Here is a 15,216-nt window from a genome sequence, read left to right as displayed (position 1 = left end):
CACTAATAGAAGAAAACACTGTAGCCCATGTTATATTCAATAAATTATAATTATTCACAATAACCACATGGTACGGGAAATTCTGCAGTTATTTTCAAGGGGATGGAAAAGAAACAGCTTAACAATATGAGATACTTACCTAAATAAGAGATATTTATTATGAAAAGATTATCCCTGAAATTAAACCTCATTTAAGGACTGTTACAATTTTTTTGATATGTAGAAATCACCTGTAGAGATTTTAAAAGCAGTTTTGAGATCCATTTGGTTGGTCTCAATATCTTGACATTGGAATTATTGTTTGCATGCAGGTACTTTCACTCTTTATAACCAACATTATCTAGATGAAGCAGTTATCAAAATTACATAAGACCTTAATGGAGAAGAATAGAATAAACTGTTCTAAACCAAGAAAATTCATGGGTATACCCTATCACCAGTTTATCTATCTATCTAACCATAAATCATTATCATCACAATCATCATTATCACCTGTTTTAGTTGCCTAGGTTTCTCAAACAAATACCATGATATGGATTGGCTTAAACAATGTGTTCGCTTATATTTCGAGGCTGGGAAAAAGTCAAAATTAAGGCATCATCAAGGTGATGCTTTCTTCCCCAAAACTGGCATGCTGTGGCTAGCCACAGTCTTTGGGTCTCTGTCACATGGTGGTGTCTCCTCATCTCTCTTTTCTCTTCTAGGTTCACCTTTACGTACTGCGGCTTTCACTCTTTCATGTCTGAATTAATTCCGTTTATAAAAATTCCCACAGAGAGCAGAGTTCGATTCCCAGAGCCTGCCCATGCAAAAAACAAACAAACAAGCAAAAATCTCCAGTAATAGGATTAAGTTCCATCCCGATTGGGCTGGGCAACACCTCAACTGAAGTAAACTCATCCAAGTTCCTACTTGCAATGGGTTTATATCTACAAGAATGGATTAGAATTAAGATCACGTTTTTTTCTGGGATACCCACAGCCTCAAACCACCACATCAACTAAATATTGATTATCTATTAACTGTTTTTCTTCTCCCTGTCATCTCTCTTTCTCTTACATACATAAGCGTATATCTTTAGCTCTATTGTTTTAGTGTTTTAGAGGATGCAACAAGGATTTAATGCAGAAAAAAGAGAAATGAAAGGTAAAATTCTTGGCATGGCAAGTGTTTATGTTAGGTAACTGTCTCTTAAACTGAGGATTCAATCTTCTTTAGCATGCTTTTCTTGTTAAAACTGTCTTTAATGTAAACAGCAATAAACATTCTCTGTTTAAAATAATAAATAAACAGGTATTTCTACATATGGATAAAATATTTCTCATTATTATTTATCTTTCCTTACCCAGGAAGATATTTATTTTCCTAGTTCTTAGAAATAAATAATCCCAACAGAAAAAAAAAACTGTATCACTGTCCTGACTTATATATTCAATCTTTCCTATTTATAAGGCGTCCTTTTTCTAATCAAGCCACTGTTGTAAATATTGTACATCTATTACATCAACTTAAGCCTTTGTTACCAGGAAAAATGTAAGAACTACAGAAATAAAAACTTGGTAAATGAAATAGAAATATCTGTTATTTAAAAATTATTGCAAAATATGCATTAAACACAGGCAAAATACAAGATATTAAATTTGGGTTCTCTAATAATTATTATTATTATGTTCCCAAAGTAATAGATCTTGACTCTGTATACCAAATTAGTCCTTAATTTATAACAAACATTATTTTATGTGTAACCCACATGCTATTTTATATGTAATGCAATGCATGAACTACTGTTTATCTTAAGTACAGAAAGGAACTTGAATTTTTACTTTAATTTCTCAAACGTTCTAACAACTTTAAATGAAAAAATACGGTTGAATATATATTGAAATTTTTAAATCAGAGATAATTTCATAATATGCTGCTAAACTGACATTTGAAAAGATGTAATGGGTAGGCAAAGTGTAAGGAGCAGGCAAATGAAGTGAAGCACAGGAAAAGCTACCTAGGTTGAAAGGGCACTGTGGACATACCTTTGAAGACCATGGTTTGACAAATAAGATCAAGAAAAAAAAGTTTTGCATGTCAATATTTCCTTTTCAGAGCAAGTTTCTTCATAATGTAACTTTCATGTTTAGAAAGTTTCTATTCTAATAGTAATTCACTACAAATGCAATTATGAATATTTATGAATCATTTTCTTTAAGGTACATATTTTATATTAATTATATATATTTAAATTTATATTATGTTGTATTAATTATCACTATTATTTTCCCAACACTGATTTTGTGTAGCCCAGGCATTTAAGAGTGAGACTAATGATCACTGTAAGGTAAAAGGATAGATTGAGTACTATAAAAAGTCTCACTTCTATATGTATATTTTATGTCTGGATTAAATGTAATTACTTATTGAGGTTTAGAATGAAAATGTTGGGCAATATAAATTATTCATATTAACATACCCAACTTTTTTACCAAAAAGAGTAAGAGCATTAGCATTTTATATGATTCGAAGCATATTATATTCTTATGATATTGGATACATTTTACCAAATAATCATCTGAACTATTAATATCACCTGTATGCTTATCAGCAGTGAAAATTTTTTCTTTGCCAAAATTCTGTCTGTGCATTTTATATATATATATATATATATATTCCAATTTGGCAAGACAAGTGATATCTCAAAGTTGTTTCAAACTATATTCCCTTGAGGGTGGGCCATGGTGGCTCAGTGGCAGAGTTCTCACCTGCCATGCCGGAGACATGGGTTCACTTACTGATGCTTGCCCATGAAAAAAATATATATATATTTCCTTGATTAGCTAAGAAGCAGTGTTTTTCATGTTTTTATTAGACATTTCTTATATTTGCTTCTTCATAACATTTTCTAATTTTCTTTCTGTGTAACTTTCCTCAGTCATATACATTCCATATACAAAAATAACTATTTTATTCCAAGTTGCAAATTTTCCCCCTCTTTTCCCTATATTTTTTATTTTCTTTTTCTTTTGGAAAGGCCCAGTTCAATTATCTGAATGAAAATAATATGTCTATTTTTCCCTTTTTGCATTTATTCCACAAATAAAAAAACATGATCTCCCAGTATGTCCCCATTGTTCTCTATTATACTAAATGACAACACACATTTGCTTGAAAGGTAGAAATTTAGAACTCATCCTTGAAACTTCCTCTCAGCTCTCATATCCAAACCACTACTGACTTAAATTTACCTTCTAAGTGTCCCTTAATTCTTAGCCTCTCTATTCGTCTTTGGAGCCACATCCCAAGTGCAGGGTATCATCATTTCTCCAAATAATCCAAATTATTACAATTGTTTCCCAACTGTTTTCTTTTCTTTTTTTTAAATGTAATTTTATTGAGATATAGTCACATACCATACAGTCGTTCAAAGTGTACAATGTTTCACAGTATCATCACATGGTAGGTGCAGTCATCATTGCAATCAATTTTTGAACATTTTCATTACTCAAAAAAGTATAAAAATAAAAATAAAAGTAAAAATGACAAAGAAGACCCAAAACATCCCATACCCCGATCTCCTACTTTTTGTCCTTATTTTTTTTAACTCATTTACTCATCTATTCATACACTAGTTAAAGGGAATGTCAGCTACAAGGTTTTCACTGTCACACGGTCACACTGTAAAAACTATATAAATACACAATCATCTTCAAGAATGAAGGCTACTGGATTACAGTTCAGTTGTTTCAAGCATTTCCCTCTAGGTACTCTGATACACCAAAAACTGAAAAGTGATAATTATAAAGTGCATAAGAATAATTTCCAAAATGGTCTCTCAACACTACTCGAAATCTCTCAGACACTGAACCTTTATTTTGTTTTGTTTCTCTTCCTCCTTTTGGTCAAGAAGACTTTCTCAATTCCATGCTGCCTGGGCCAGACCCATCCCCAGAAGTCAGGTCCCATGTTTCCAGGGATATCCAGTTCTTCCAAGTGTATTCCCAGCATTGGGATTGCTGGATAATAGTATATGGCACTTCTATACTTAATTACCTGAGGAACCACCAAAATGCCTTCCACAATGGCTGCACCATTGTACATTCCCCAAAATTGTGAATAAGTGTGTCTCTTTCTCCACATTCTTTCAAGCGTTTTTAATTTTCTGTGTTATTGGTAACAGTCATTCTAGTAGGAGTGAGATGATATCTGATTTTGATTTGCATTTTCCTAATAGCCAGTAAGGTTGATCATCTTTTCGTATATTTTTGAGTCCTTTGTATCTCTTCTCTGGGGTAATATCTGACCATGTGTTTTGCTTATTTTTAAATGGGGTAGTTTGTCTTTTTATTATTGAGTTGTAGGATCTCTTTATATATTCTGGATATTAAATCATTACCTGAAATGTAATTTCCAAATATTGTCTCCCATTGCATAGGCTATATTTTTACTTTTCTGACAAAATCCTTTGATGTACAAAGTGCTTAATCCTGAGGAGATCACATTTATCTATTTCTTCTTTCATTGCTCTTGCCTTGGGTAAAAGGTCTAGTAGGAAACCACCTCCTATCACAAGATCTTTAAGATATTCCTTTACATTTTTTTCTAAACGTTTTAGGTTCTTAACTCTATAGTTTAGGTCTTTGATGCATTTTGAATTCATTTTTGTATAAGGTATGAACAGGGTTCCTCTTTCATGCTTTTGAATATGGATATGCAGTTGTCCAAAGACCATTTATTGAAGAGGCTGCTCTGTCTCATTGAGGTGGCTTGTCCATCTTATCAAAGATCAACTGTCCATAGATGAAAGAGTCTATTTCTGAACACTCAGTTCAATTCTACTGGTCAGGATATCTATCTTTATGACAGTACAATGTTAATTTGACCACTGTAGCTTTGTAATATGCTTTAAAGTCAGGTAATGTGAGACTTCACACTTCATTCCTCTTTCTCAAGATAATTTGAGCTAATCAGGGCACCCTGCTCTTGCAAATAAATTTGATTATTGTTTTTTTCTCTTTCTACAAAGTAAGTTGTTGGGATTTTAATTGGTATTGCACTGAATCTACAAATCAATGTGGGTAGAAGTGTTATCTTCCTATACTTAATCTTCCAATTCACGTGCACAATACATCCTCCAATTTACTGAAGTCTTCTTTGATTTCATTTAGCAATTTCTTATAGTTTTCTGTGTATAGGTCTTTTCTGGCCCTGTATAATTTATTCCTAAATATTTGATTCTTTTGGTTACTACTGCAAATGAAACTTTTTTCTTGATTTCTTCCTTGAACTGCTCATCACTAGTGTATAGAAATGCTACTGGTTTTTCCATGTTGATTTTGTACTCTGCCACTTTGCTGTATTCATTTATTAGCTCTAGCACCTTTGCTGCAGATTTTTCAAGATTTTCTGTATATCATATCATGTCATCTGCAAGGAATGAACGTTTTACTTCTTCCTTTCTCATTTGTTGTCTTTTGTTCCTTTCTGTTGCCTAGCTGCTCTAGCTAGTATTCCCAGCACAATGTGGGATAACAATGGTGACAGTGGGCACCCTTGTCTTGTTCCTGATCTGACTGAGAAAGCTTTCAGTCTTTCCCTATTGAGTATGATGTTAGCTGTAGGTTTTTCATATATTCCCTTTATCATGTTGCAAAAATTCCCATCTATTCCTATCCTTTAAAGTGTTTTCAACAAGAAAGGATGTTGAATTTATTCAAATACGTTTTCTGCACCAAAAAGACGATCATGTGGTTTTTAGGCTTTGATTTATTCATGTGGTGAATGATACTAATTGATTTTCTTATGCTGAACCAGCCTTGCATATCTGGAATAAATCCCACTTGGTCTTGGTGTTTTAGTCTTTTAATGTGCTGCTGGATTTTATTTAAAATATTTTCTTGAGGATTTTTGCATCTGTATTCCTTAAAGTAATTGGTCTGTAATTTTCTTTCCTTATAACTTTGTCTGATTTTGGTATCAAGGTGATGTTGTCTTCATAGATTGAGCTAGGTAGCTTCCCCTTCTCTTCAATTTCTTTGACGAGTCTGAACAGGATTGGTACTAATTCTTTCTTCAGTGATCACTAGAATTCACGTGTGAGGACATTTGGTCCTGGGCTTTTCTTTTTTAGGAGCTTTTTGATTAACAGCTTCAATCTCTTTACTTGTAATTCATTGGTTGAGGTCATCTATTTCTTCTCATGTCAGTGATGGCTGCTCATGCTTTTCTAGGAAGTTGTGCAATTTATTTACACTGCTATGGGTATATAGTTGCTCATAGTGTGTCTCATTTTCTCCTTTATATCTGCAGAGTCAGTAGTTATGTCCTCTCTTCATTTCTAATTTTATTTATCTGCATCCTCCCTCTTGTTTTTGTCAGCCTAGCTACTATTATTTTCATGTTCTCAATTTCATTTATTTCTGTTTTAATCTTTTATCTCTTTCCTTCTGTTTGCTTTGAGGTTAGTTAGCTGTTCTTTTCTTGTTCCTTCCTGTGAACAATTAATTCCTTGATTTTTGCTCTGTTTCATCTTTCATTTTAAGATTCTTGGCAATAAATTTCCCTCTCATCACCGCCTTTGTTGCATCCCATAAATTCTGATATATGGTGATTTTATTTCAATTTGCCTCAAGATATTTACTGATTTCCCTTGTAGTTTTTTTCATGACCCAGTGTTTTTTTTTTAAGAGTGTGTTGTTGGGTCTCCATATATTTCAGAGTTTTCCAGTCGTCTGCCTACTATTGATTTACAGTTGCATTCCATTATTGTCCCAGAAAGTGTTTTGTATAATTTCAATCTCCTTAAATTTACTTAAGCAGATTAAAAAGCAAATATTAGTTTTGCTTTTTTTTTTTTTGACTGTACCATATCTTGGTATTTCCTTGCTTTGTGACCCAACACATGATCTACCCTGGAAAATGATCCATGAGCACTTGAGAAAAATATGTATCCTGCTGTTGTGGGTGTAGTGTAATATTTGTTAGTCGTTAATCAAACTATTCCACATCTCTTTTTCATTACTGATCCTCTGTTTAGAATTTTTATCCATATATGTAAACTATATTGAAGTCTCCAACTATTACTGTAAAGATTTCTACTTCTTCTTTCAGTGTTTTCAGTCAGTGAATTACATATTTTAGGGTACTCTGACTTGATGGATAAATACTTATGATTGTCATGTCTTCTTGATGAATAGTGCATTTTATTAATACATAATGTCCTCTTATGTCTCTTTCAATTGTTTTCTATTTAAAGTCTAATTTGTCTGACATTAGTATAGCTACCCCCACTCTTTTTTTGTCATTGTTTGAATGAAATATCTTTTTTCAGCCCTTCAATTTCAACCTATTTTTGTCCTTGGGCCTAAAATGAGTCTCTTGTAGACAGTATATAGAAAAGTCATGTTTTTTTAAATTCATCCTGCTTATCTATGTATCTTGATTGGGGAGTTCAATCCCTTAACATTTTTTTTTTTTTTTTTTTTTTTTAAAGGAAAGACAGAGAGAAGGAAGGAAGGATAGAAGGAAGGAAGGAAGGAAGAAAGGGAAACATTTTTAAACATTTTCTTGTTTTATTGTATTTTGTTTTTCCGTTTTTTGTTACATGGGCTGGGGCCGGGAATCGAACCGAGGTCCTCCGGCATAGCAGGCAAGCACTTTGCCCGCTGAGCCACCGCGGCCCGCCCTCAATCCCTTAACATTTAATGTTATTACTGTAAAGTCAGTATTCTGTACTATCATTTTCTCTTTTGGATTTTATATATTATATTTTAGTTTTTATCTCTTTCTTTTTACCTTCCTGATAGTCTTCATTTATACACTCTTCTTCAAACCTCTTTCTCTTGTCTTTTCCTATCTCTTCCTTTTAGCATATCTTGTATAGCAGGTCTCTGGTTCACAACCTCTTTCAGTGTCTGTCTGAAAATATTTTAAATTCACCCTCATTTTTGAAGCATAGTTTTGTCAGACATATAATTCTTGGTTGGCACTTTTTCTCCTTCAGTATGCTAAATATATCATACCACTGCCTTCTTGCCTCCATGGTTTCAGGTGGGAAAGTGCACATGGTCTTATCAAGCTTCCCTGTATGTGACTGATCTCTTTACTTTTGCTGCTTTCAGAATATCTCTTTGTTTTTGGTATTTGACAATCTGATTAGTGTCTTGGAGTACTTCTACTCAGATCTGTTCTTTTTAAGATATGTTATGCTTTTGGATGTGTTATTTTATGACTTTTATGAGGGGGGAATTTTCAGTGATTATTTCCTCCATTATTCTTTGTGCCCCTTTCCCTTCTTTTCTCCTTCTGGGACACCCATAACATGTAGATTTGTGTGCTTCATGTTGTCATTCTATTCTCTGAGAACCTGCTCATATTTTTCCATTCTATTCCTTTTCTTTTCTATTGAATGTGGGATTTCATATGTTCTGTCCTTTAGTTCACTAATCCTTTTTTTCTGCCACTTCAAGTCTGCTGTACCATGTTTCCATTTTTCTCCATCTCTTCTATTGTGCCTTTCATCCCCATAAATTTTGTCATTTCTCTTTTTTTGATGTGATTTTGCATGTCTGTTTGAACATACTTAATTAGTTGTTTCAGTTCCTGTATGTTTGTTTGAAATATTAGTTTTGCTTTTTTTTTTTTGACTGTACCATATATTGGTATTTCCTAGTATGACTCATAATTTTTAGCTGGTGTCTAGGCATCTGATTTCCTTGATTAGTTTATTCTGGAGAATTTCCTTTTTGGCTGGCTTTGTCCTCTATCTGTTCTTTGACATTCAGTTCAAGTTATTCTAGACCTCTAGCATACCTTTTTTGTAACTGATCAGAATTTTTCAGCACGTGTTTTTCTGTTTCTTGCCCTGCCTGTTAGGAACATATTTTTTGAGGAGGAGTCTCTGCAGATATGAGTGACCCCAATCAGATTTTCCTGGACTAGACAGGCCCAGATCTCAGGAGAAAGGTGGAATCAATATCAAGTTCTCCTGAAGGTGAGACCCAGATGTTTATCTGGCTTTCCTATGAAGCCACTTGACTTTGTTCTTTGCCTGTCCTGTCCAGCAGTTTGCATTCGGCAACCTACAGCTCCCAAATGGCATAAATCCTCTGATTTTATTCCTTTATTTTATTTCATTTTATTTTTTGTCTGTCAGCCCTACTTCCTTTCTGCCATGATTAAAACTGCAATTGTAGCTTGGCTGAGTTACCTTCCCTTGCTGCCAATAAAGATTATTTAAAGATACCCCCTTTAGGGAATTATTTCCTTCACTTGGCATGGTAATTCTCCCCTTACCTGAGGCAATGCTGAAACCTGAGAATGGCTGCAGTTCTATCTAATGAGTTGCTAGGAAGTTGTTCTAGTTTGTTAGCTGCTGGAATGCATCACACCAGAAATGGATTGGCTTTTAATAAAAGGGGATTTATTTTGTTAGTTCTTCAGAGGAAAGGCAGCTAACTTTCCACTGAGGTTCTTCCTTACATGGGAAAGCACAGGATAGTCTCTGCTGGCCTTCTCTCCAGACCCCTGGGTTCCAACAACTTTCCCCGTTGTGACTTCTTTCTGCATTTCCAAAGGCCTGGGCTGAGCTGCGAGTGCTGAGATGAGGAATGTCGATCTGCTTAGACTGTGCTACATTGCGGTCTCTCATTTAAGCACCAGCCAATTAAGTCAAACGTCCTTCATTGCAGCAGACACGCCTCCTAGCCAACTGCAGATGTAAAGCAGCAACAGATGAGGTTTATGTACCATTGGCTCATGTCTATAGCAACAAAACTAGGTATGCTCACCTGGCCAAGTTGACAACTGAATCTAACTACCACAGAAGTAATACAAACAAACAACCAAAAAACAAAAAAACAAAGAAGAAAATAAATCATTTTCAGAGACAAATCCAGGTCCCCTGAGTTTGCCAATTAAGACCTAGAGTTGATACCAGCTCTATGTGCCAATTTTCTAGGACTGTGTGCTCATCCAACTCAAAAAAAGTCTCTTTTTTTCTTTTAGTTCTACCCCCTCTGCCAGGGAAAAAACCTCTAGTTTCCTTTCATGCATTCTCCAGGTTTATTTGAGCTCAGAGCTTATATTTTGTAGTCTCAATTTGTTAATTAATTCCACAACTGAAAATTGGTTGATTTTACCTCCTTGTTCCCAGTGGAGAGGGCTTCTTTTTCCTTGGAGAACCAACTCTGAGACAGCCTTCAATGCCAGTGGGGAAGTGTGCCAGCCACCATGTCTTGGAAGACTTACAGTTCTCTGTGGGATCTTGGTCATTCCATCAATTCCACACTATTGTACAATCTGTGCAAATTCACTGACATTCCCCAAACACGTGTTCTGGCTATTTACTGACTACCATGGAAGACTAACTAAATTTCACAGTCACTATGCCACCATCTTGCCCTGTCCCCAATTGTTTTCTTTAAACATTTTTGATCTTTTACTTCAAATCAGTGCTTAGATTACACTGAGTTGTTTTATTAATCTGAGTTTATTAGCAAGAAATAACACTTTATTTTAAGCAAAAAGTGGTTTAATACATGTAAAGTGATCACAAAATGCTTAGAAAGATAGGAAGGCTAGGTCTAGGTTGTGAATCCAGAAGTTACCCCTACACAAACTTACCAAACTGACCTGCAATGATAGCTGGAGTAGGGTCTGCTACAACTACCACAAACGGAATTTAGAGAATCCAGAGTCTGAATTTTTTTTTAACATACTGTTTCATATCTGCAGTTTTCAAGAATGCTTTCGATACTTTTGAGGTTCCTGAGGGGACACGGAAAAGCTGCTATTGACTGTGTGTGATGGTTTGAAACTATTTTGTGGCCCAGAAAAGCCATTTTCTAACCCTGATCCAATTTTGTGGGGCAAGACCTATTGTTTAGGATAAGAAACTTTGACTGGACTCTTTCCATGAGGATTTGACAAACCCAGTTATGGGTGTGACGTTTCGATTACATTTCTTCCATGGAGATGTGGCACACCTAAGTTTGGCTGTGGCCTTTTGGTTACATGGAGATGTGACTTTCACATTCCAGGCAAGCATTAACTAGCTTACTGGAGTCTTTTCAAAGAGAAAACATTCTGATGAAATCTCTGTATCAACAGGAGACCCAGATATTGGGAGATGCACAAAGTAAATGCCCCCACAGACAGCTGTGAAAGGGTATGTTAATGTTATTGGGACTCTGGATTTCCTAAATTCTGTTACATTTACTGAAAATAGAACCCAAAGGAACAGCAGATGCCAGCCATGTGACTTCCCAGCTGACAGGTATTGTGGATCCGCTGGCCTTTCTTGACTCAAGTTATATTTTCCTGGATTCCTTACTTCGGACATTTTTATAGTCTTTGAACTATAAGCTGATAACCTAATAAGTCCCCTTTTAAAAAGCTGTTCCATTTCTCTTATATTGCAGTATCACAACTTTGATAATCCAAAACAGCATGCTTACCAGCAGGAAGATTAAGCTTGCTTCACCTTTGCCTTCCAAATCTCATAAAATACAATTGATTTTTGCATATATGAACTTGTTAAACTCATATATTAGTTTTAGAATATTACTGTGTATATATTTAGGTTTTCCCTATGAATCATAATGTGATCTGTAGTATATATTTTTATTTCTTATTGTCCATTTTCTACACCTTGTATTTGTTCATTTCGCCTGATTGAATTGGCTAGATGAGCCAGTACAATGCTGCATAGCTTGGTGAAAGTGAACACTGTTTTGTTCCTTATCAAAGTGGAGAAGGGTTCAATCTTTCGCCACTGAGTATGATATAAGTTGAGAATTTTCCAAATTGTTCACCAAATTACAAAGCTTGTTTCTTTGCCTTGTTGCTAAGACATCTTAGGATTTGTAATTGATGAATTCTGGGAAACACTTTCCTTATATCTTTGGTGTTTGAAAGAAAATGATGTTTCATTCTTCTTTTAATATGATTAGTTTATACATGTTATTAGTTTATAAATACTTTGCTTTCCTGGGAAAAATTCAACTTATTCATGATGGATCATCCTTCTTATATATTGTTAGGTTGATTTGAAACTATTTTATTAACAATTTTTTGTATATGTTTGAGTGATTTACATATTTTGAAGAATTTGTCTATTTCTTCTACTTTATCAAATTTTCTGATGTACCATCTCATAAAGTATTCCTTTATCATTCTTTAATATCTATTGATCCAATAGCTATGTCCTAGTTTTCATTCTTTCAACTGGGAATTTTCCTTATTCTCTTTTTTTTTCTTTTTGAGTAGATGTTAGCTTTATTGATCCAAACAATTAACCCACTTCTCTTTTAAATTTCTATATTTTTTTATTTTAAAAATCATACTGATTCCTGCTTAGCATTATAATTTCATTCCATTATTTACTTTTTGTTTAAGTTGAGCTCTTTCTAACTATTCAACTCGAAAAGCTTAGATCTTTGGTTTGTAACTATCTTCTTTTCCAGTTAATATTTATTAATGCATCATTAGAGCTTCTTTTAAAGCATCAAATTTTTATTTGTTTTCATTTCATTACTTATTTAGCTTCCAAACTGAGTCCACTAACATTTTTCTCTCTTCAATGTGTTTTTGGAAAAGAAAATTCATGTTTACTATGGTAAACAGTTTTGAAATACTTTATAAAGTAAATGAAAATTGAAATTATATTGAAGAGTTTTAATCCACAGTAATATAATGCATTTTATACAGATTTTACTTATTTAGTTTTGATTATGAGGTACTTGATATGTAAAGTGTCTAAATGAGTATAATTTTTCCCATCATTTTGTTCAATTTTACTGATAACTCACTGAGATTTTGATATGTCTAGAGAAGTCATGGATACACTCAGTGGGCATCTCAGAGGCTTCACCTACACCACCTCCTTTTTCCGTCTGGATTGCTTTCGTGCAGGTGTTTCCAATTTTGCTTTATTTTGTGGAGGTGTTGGTATTTTCCCTTTCACAAGAGACCGTAAGAAGCTTGGGGGAGACAGTAAATCTCAACCAGACCCAGCAGCTTTCCAGGGCACAAAGGCTACTTAATGAATTATTTTTGCTCACTAGCAGAACCCCCCACTCCCTGGGGTGTATAAAAACCCAACACTTAGACAGGACAGTATCCCTATGATGCAAGGAGTAGCACGTAGAATGAGATGCTACCATAGTGTGTCTTAGGAACAGAATTTCAAAGCAGAACAGAAGCTTCAGCAAATAATGCCTTTATTACTTGCACAGAATAAAGAGTACAGAAGGAAAAATAATCTCTTAATCATTTAAATAACACCAAGAATCTGAAAGAGCAGAAGATAAATCCCATCATACCCAGTTTCCTGGTGTGACCCCAAATTCTTCCAGGTTAGAGTTTTTATTAGCTAAGGTTTTCTAAAGAAACAGAATCAGCAGGAGGTATCTGTAAATATAAAATGTATAAAAGTGTCTCACATAACCATGGGATGTAGAGTCCAAGGTCTGTGGAACAGGCCACAAGATGGCAGCTCCAATGAAGGTCCTGAACAAACTCTTGGGAGAGGCTGGCTGGGCAACCATGGGGATGTAAGAGTGCAAGAACTGTAGGGCATGCCACAAGCTGACAGCTCTGATGAAGTTCCTCAACAAACTCTCAGGAGAGACTGGCTGGCTGAAGCAAGAAGTGTGATTTTCTCTTCTGAGTTGTCCTTAAAAGCCTTCCAGTGATTAGATTAAATGTCACTCATTGCAAAAGACATTACATAAAATGTCACTCATTGCAAATGCAATCAGCTGCAGATGCCACCAATGTGATCATGATTTAAGTCCATGAAATGTTCTCATAGCAACAGAAAGACCAGCACTTGCCCAACCAGACAACCGGGCATCACCACCTGGCCAAGTTGACATGTGAACCTGATGTTGACAGGGTCTGTAGATGGCAGCTCTGCATGCCCCACTTTGTTACCAGGGAAGAAAGACAAATCTGTACATTTGAGTGTTTTTATCCACCTCAGGGGAAGGGGGCCCTGCCCTTGAACATTCTTTTCCTGATAAGAATCTGAGGCTGCTTGTTCCCAGTTTCCAGGTTTAAGCTCTAACTGGGCATTATCATTAGATTTCACATTTCCCAAAGGCCGTGGAATGACATGAAATAGAAAAAGAGGTGGAGGAAGTAGAATGTCAGAAGATGGCCCCACATTTTGTGTATGCCGACTTCTGCAGAAGGTCAGCTCTGAATATTTCTGTTCCCATGACGCACTGCACAGCAATCCATCCCATGAGGTGCTTAATAAGTATACCAGTTCCTCACTTTGTTCTCAACTGAATTTCTTAATCATGGACATGTACTCTTCAAATTTCATGAATATCATTTCTCCCAAACAATATATATATATATATTTCTTCTCTAATTGCATTCACTAAAACTTTTAGAACTCTACAGAAGACATCTTGTTTTATTCTTTATTTTATGTAATCATTTTTCTTTTTTACTTAATTTTGAGGTAGATAGGGTATAACATAATAATGAAATGATAATTGTTACTTAGAACACTGTGATTGTTGTATCATCCAAATAATCAAGTTAATGCACTTGTTCTGTGTTTTCCTTCGTGTTCAGTTTTACCAAATATAAGCGATAAGTGTAACCTAGTACTTGCATTGCCACAAACTATGGAAATAATCTCTCCTTTCCTGATGACTTGTGGATAAAATATTAACAGATTTTTAAATTAATGGGGTCTTGAGTGCCATTCCCAATAAAATATAAGGAACAAAAAAGTGCATTTATTTCACATACCCTTCTAAACAGATGTAAAATTTCCCTTTGTTTCACTAGTGATTTTATGTCTATGTGCTAAATATATGTTATTGAATATTTTCTTTATCTTTCAGATTTCAATTTTAAAAATACTTCCTCAGGAGAGCTTTCTTTGACTCTCCAGTTTAAGTTAGGTCTCACGGCGATTTTTGCTCTTACTGCATTTTACATATTTACAAATTGATTAGCATTTATGCAAATAATATTAATAGTGTGATATTCAGGAGTGCAAAAGCCTTTCTATTGCCTGGAAATTAAAAAAAAAAAAGCTTACTGACTTAAGTTGATAACAAAAGATTGCAGCTTCTGTTGTACACTGCCTGTGAGAATTTCCCTGTCTCTGGTTCTTTTCAAGCTTTATATGAGTTGAATAATAAATACTCAAAAGTTCAATGTGCTACTTTCAAGTTTTCCTATGCCCAGGTGTTTTGCTTTTAGGAA

This window comes from Tamandua tetradactyla, chromosome 14 (genome assembly GCF_023851605.1).
Source record: "Tamandua tetradactyla isolate mTamTet1 chromosome 14, mTamTet1.pri, whole genome shotgun sequence".
Taxonomy (NCBI): domain Eukaryota; kingdom Metazoa; phylum Chordata; class Mammalia; order Pilosa; family Myrmecophagidae; genus Tamandua; species Tamandua tetradactyla.
The sequence above is the reverse complement of the archived record's forward strand: the minus strand, read 5'-3'. Positions refer to the sequence as shown.